The 6,062-nt window shown below is 39.0% G+C and overlaps 1 protein-coding gene across 1 annotated transcript in view; it reads left to right on the forward strand.

Annotated features, from left to right (window-relative positions):
- The window catches only part of GNB4 (G protein subunit beta 4), a 30,099-nt gene that overhangs the window by 987 nt on the left and 23,050 nt on the right, over nt 1-6,062 (forward strand). The window lies entirely within an intron of this gene.

Genomic DNA, 6,062 nt, shown 5'->3' on the forward strand with positions numbered 1-6,062 from the left:
CACACAGCCCGGCGTGGGCAGTGCTGCCCGGGCACCCCAGCAGCATCGGCCGGAGCGGCTCTTGGGGTCTGGAGCGCAGCAACAGGCGGTTCCCAGGCGTGTGCAACAGCTAGGGAAGCTCCCGCTGTCAGTTCTGTACCTGGCTASAGCACCCCATTCCTCCTCTGGGTTTCAGCATTCCAAAAATCGGTTTTGTGGCGAGGGGCTGTGACTTCCACCCTCGACTGTTGTGGCAGAGGTGAATCCAGAAGGTGCTCCCCGTCTTTAGGAAAAAGTGCAAAGTCATTAGGTGCTTTTCTTGTCATACTTTGTAGGTATTGCTGGTTTCCGCATCCAGATTTATTTTATTTGTTTTTTAAATTTGATTCTTTATTTTTGCACTTGTTGCTGAGTTTGTCACCTTCTTTAGTTTTTAGTTTGATTTCTGTTGGAAATTGTGAAAAGCATCCAAAGTTGTATCAGATACGTGGCAGACAAGTTTAGTTTATGSTATAATATTATCTCTACTAATGCAAAACAAGCCTGTGATCCTTTCCCTCCAGTTATTACAGAGTTCAAAATGTTGTCTTTTATTAGACTGGTTATTGTAGCTTGGAAAGTACATGATTTTCCAGGACGGTTTTCAGTTCTGAAATAGAAGCAGGGTAAGTCTCAAAGCTAAGTATGAGTTGAGGAAAAAAAGTGCTTAATTTAATTAAATTTAATCCATTCCTGAAGAAACAGAGGACTAGTTGCTCTCTGTTAGGTGGGAAAGGAAGGGGAAAGAATGGCAAAACGGTGCAGGGGAGAGGTACCAGCCTCTAAAACCTGCWGTGGGAGAGATGAAAACTGGGAGGAGTGGGAATACTGGGGACATGAGTCTGCAAATTCATGGGAGTGTTCAGAGGAAAACCTGAAGCTGCTTCCTGACTTGTGTTAGAAATATGGGAAGTGATGTAAAAGATGGTCACTAACCTGGCACTGAAGTGTCAGCTGCAGGAGGTGTAATCGCTGGTTAGAGCTGGGGRAAGTCTGAAGCCATGCTAACAGGAATAATAGCTATATCAACAAATTAAGATGAAACAAACCACATGACAAGCACCTACAGTCCTGAAAGTCTCTTAGTGGGATGGGAATCTTCAGCGGGTTTTTGTAGTGTTTGTTTGTGATTCTTAAGCACCATAGCTGTGGTGAAGTTAATTTGTGCTTCCAAAGAACAGACTGATGTTATCTTGGAAGGAGGGGGCWGTGGAAATGAGGGAGATCATGAATATATGGATATGTCTCGCTGTGTGTCTACTGTGGCAAACTATATTTTGAATTACTATTTCTTTAAAATGTACGGTTTTTACAGTGGATAATGTAGATGGCTTATACAGATTTAATAGGCTGAGAACCAAGGCTGCTATAATGGTTTATAGCAGTACCTTTTGTCTGTTAATCTTGAAAAAATTGAGCTTCAGGTTACAGATACATCTTTTTCTCTCTTCTGTATTGTTGAATGCTACAGCAAATAGATGCTGCTGTCTCTGCTTCAGCCCTTTCCTGAGCACTGGGAAAGCTGGTCTTGATGAACTGCTCAGGTCATTTAAATTAAATGAAAAATTGTTAGCTACAAATGTCATGTTTTATATTTATGTTGGATAATGAAAGTTTCAACTGGATCTTTGTGTTGCTTAGTTGAGGACTAATGATACATCTAGWGTTTAATTTGTCCAAGTATTCTAATTTTTCGGTTTCTTAAGAAAAATGTGGGACTCAAAAACCTCACTAGAAAACCTTGTAAAAATATTTTTGAATATAGTAATGGGTAATTCTCTCCTGGACCATTAAAACTTTAAAAAAACGGCACAAAATTGAATTGTACTTGAATATAAGATTTTGAAGGTGAATAAGAAATACAAATAAAAAAATCCCCCTAGTACCTAGAGAAGTGATCTTCCTCTGCTACTCCCTTTTCTGCCAGAGTCTTTAATTTATGACTGTTGTGTTACTGAAGGCAGTTCATTTTTTTTTTTTTTTATATCTCAGAAGTCACTTTGAAATGTCTTATCAAACTAGTAGGAAATTCAGAATCTCTGAGCTTGACGTGCAGTGCATGCTCCTAGACTGTAAATACTCTGGGACAGTGATAATGCAGTGATTGTGTTTTGTACTTAATAGTGTCTGGAATATCAATGTTCAGATTAATGCAGCTCCCAAGTGCCTGGAACTGGCTGTTTAGAAAGTATGCATAGTATTGCTAATCAAGAAAACATTTTTAAGTTCCACCAGAATTTTTCTCTTCTCTAATTGGATGCAGACCTGTCACTTACTTCATCCTCTGAAAGTGTGTAATTAAATTTAGCTGTTATTGTTTCATTCTTGTATGAAACTTCTGTGTTTTGCAACCCAGAGTTTTGTAACAGAATTTACGTGAAAGATCCGAAACAGAAGTAAAGCAAATGCTCCTGARAAACACAGAATGTGTGCTTTCTCTTAAGGCTGTGGTTTGGTACCTGATATCAGTGCAGAGGGCTTCATGGAGCTTTCTAGATAACAGGAGGCAGGGCTGTACAAAGCTGCAGCTTTCATTAAAAGGATGGCACTGTTTAGATTTGGGTTCACATCTTTAGCAGAGTTTGAAGAGCCTGAAACAGAAGAGCAGGAGGGGAAATTCTTAATGCTTTCAGTAAGTGTCAGCTTGGATGCCACCAGACACTCGATGTGCTGATTGTTGTGAGCTGCTGAAGTCRCTGTGGGGCAATGCCACAGTGAGAGCTGGGCTGAGGGTTTATAAAAACCAGAATTAATGCAAGCATAGATGGACATTGGCTGGCAAATAGATATGCAGTTCATTGAAGACAGTTTAATTTCCTTTAAGATGTCTCAGCTTCCAAAAGTTTGTGAAATGCTGACATGCACTAAGCCAAATTTTGATTCAGTTGCTGTGACTCTTCCGATCTCTTGCCTTCTAAAAGGGCCTAAAGTGGAAAGAAGGGGAAAGATAAAAGTGCCTGATTATTTTATAGAGCAAAAGGCWCTCTCAAGTCCCACCTATTACGTAGTATTAGTTGTTTGAGGCACAACAGGTTTGACAGTTTGCAGGAATTATTTTTTCCCCTCCTTGTTACGTTAGATCTCAGACAAATATTAATCATATGGATTTTCAGTGTAAGCCAAGTGTTTGAGTCATTGTGAGTCCCACTGTTTTGAAACATTAAAAGAGCTGAGTAATGTTAAGATTAAAATTATTTTATAAGGTTTTAATTTTCAAATGGGGTGGGGAGGGGAACAAAATGAAATCATCAAATCAATCCCAGGATTGAATGTGCTTCATAAATGAGATTGAAGGTCTTGGAGCTGCTCTCAGTGACTGGSTTGGCAGCTTTACAAGAACAAATCACCTCCTCACAGTGAGCAGTGGGAACTCTTGGACCTGCCTGCTTTATTTTCATCATTTCAGGTGGTATTATTTAGGTATTATTTCAGGTGGTCAGCATCTAGTCTAGCACAGAGCATCCATGCAGTTCCCAGATAACTTGATTAAATAATTCTTGTTGGGTTTTTTTTTGGAATGTTTCCCCCGCCACGTATTTATGTATCTTCATATATATGTAGTAATTATTTCTAGCATAAGTAGCACTTGTGTAATTTTATGTTTATATCTTAAAATGCAATTTGTGTGGTATTTGTGTGCATTTGAAGTCTTGCATTAAAATTAAAGATGCACATTTATGATCTGTTGTTGAAACATGATATTTAAGATTAGTCTGTTTAAAAAGAAATATTTGATCTGWATATTTTTCTGGTGACCCTTTYTGTCATGATTGACTGCTTTAGGTGATTGTTCATTTAAACTAGTTTTAYTCCTTTGGAGAAGGAGGACATTTTTCTTTCTTTGGGTTCTTGGTTTAAGTTGAACTTACTTAAGTTAATGAGCTGAAAGAGGTATTCAGATTCCATGTATAGATGTTACGCTTGTCAAAATCTGAATTTAGAGCCTCAGTATATATCTCTAGTGATTTTGTTCAGTTTTGGTGATTTGACTTAAAGATTTTGACAGTGCAGTGTAATGACAACAGTAATAAAAATTAGTTAATTGGAGTACACTAGGTTTTAGATAGTTGAATTCTTTCAACTTTCAACCCCCCAAAAATATGAACTAGGTTTAGGACCATTAATTTATCTTGTGTTGGTACTGAGAAGGCWGACTGGAGCCCTTTCCTTTGCTTGTGCCCGGTGCTGATGGGAAGATCTGATCAAGTTTTGTTGTATTCTCAGCATTAGGCATGATAGACAGAGTTTAAAAAACAGCACAGTAAAGTTTCCATGGCAGCATTAAGTCCAGATGCCCTAGAATTTCAAAAAATTAATAATGATGTCAATACCATTTTCCTTCCACTGAATGGAAGGACATAGYAGAGGGGTTGGGTGCTCCTGACAGTCTCAGAGGAGAAGAGTAGTGGTCTGCTGGGAAGTGTTTCAGCTTTTTACAGGACACTGAATGCCTTTTTTTAATCTCACTAACAATTTTTGGACAATAAACYACTCCATTGCACTTTCAAGTTTTGGTGCAAGGCATCTAAATACAAAACTGATTGAAAATATGGAGAATGAGGTGGCCCAAAAGTAAAACTATGGTTTTCGGTGCTACAAACACAACCTTAATTTCTAAGATATGCCTCAGAAAAGGGGGAGCTCCTCTTTTGTCTTGGATGCATCCCTAAAGAGAGAGTTGGATTATTTATTTATTTTTATACAGCAGAATAAAAGTAAAATGCAAGTCTAAAGTAAATGTCCTGTAAATGAGTACTTAACGATGTGAGTGTTTCCCTGCAGTTCCCCACACTTTAGGAAAAAGCAGCTAATTTGGAAGGTCAGGTAGGTGTGGATGGGAAATCAGTGAGGCATTTTTTTCATGCTCATCTGTTAGACTTAGAAATGCAGATAGCTGGGCATCAAAAGCCAAACATGCTCTTTAAAAATGGATGAAGTGAAGAAACTTGACTTTTCCTGGTGGTGCTGCTTCAGAAGTTTGAGCAAATCTCTGTTCTCAATCTCTACAGAAACCTGGTGGCCCTGAATTGTAGRGCTTTGGTAAGGCTGTCAGGATGAGAGCTGGAAGGCCAACAACCTCAGCAAACAGTTAAATTGCTGCAGAGTTTCAGAGCTGTGGCTGTGTTTGCCTTTTCATTGACCTGGGCATTGCTGTGCTTTGCGTTCAGCTCCTGCCAGCGGGAGTTTAAGAATCTTTGGCCATTTTTACCAATCTGTCAGCATTGCTGAGAAAACTCAACTGGTAGAATGCATGTCCAAAACATTAAACCCAAAAGATTTGCGAGAGCAGAGTCTGCTCTGTGGTGAGGGCTGGAGCACAGACAGGGATCCTGCWGAGCTGCTCACCATGACTGAGATGTGTAGGGAACATTTACAGGAGCAGAATTCAGTGGATTGGAAAGACCCTTCAGCAAAGCAGGTTGTGGAGCCATGGGCRCTCTCCTGGCTGTGCTTCCTGACTGATTATTTCTGTCTGTAACCTTAGGCTTTGTCTCCACAGGGGAATTCTGCTATTTATAACCTAAAAGTGAGAATCATGTCTGCATAAAAAAGTTTTCATATAAAAAATAAAAAAGTGCTATTTTGTGGAAGATTGTTACACGTAGGAATATTGGACTTCTTTGCAGTAGCATTTTGTTTCTTTTTTTGTCCTCTTCTGTTGGAAACTTCACCTAGGGTCATTTTCTTTTCATGCAGATGGGTAATTTCTGACTTTTGATCAGTTAAAAACTACTCCTACTACAAAGACTGCCCTTGTTTTGAGAACCCTGCAAAGTGTGGAGATAGGAGCACAATGGTGTTTCCTTAATATAACATCTCCTTAACATCTTTCTTAAATACTGGATGTAGTAGCTTCTTAAATAAGCAGCTGAAAACAGGCATTACTGCTTGAGAGACATCAAAAGCAATTCCAAGGAGTATAAATTAGAGATATCAGTCTGATCACAAATAGTACCAGAAGTAGCTACACAGCCCATGTACTCTTAATCCTWTACTTGCTTTAGTAGGGGTGAAAAAACAGTACAGAGTTTTTACTTTCTAGC

Source organism: Malurus melanocephalus, unplaced genomic scaffold (assembly GCF_030028575.1).
Source record: "Malurus melanocephalus ecotype Western Australia unplaced genomic scaffold, MMel_1.1 scaffold_417, whole genome shotgun sequence".
Classification (NCBI taxonomy): Eukaryota; Metazoa; Chordata; class Aves; order Passeriformes; family Maluridae; genus Malurus; species Malurus melanocephalus.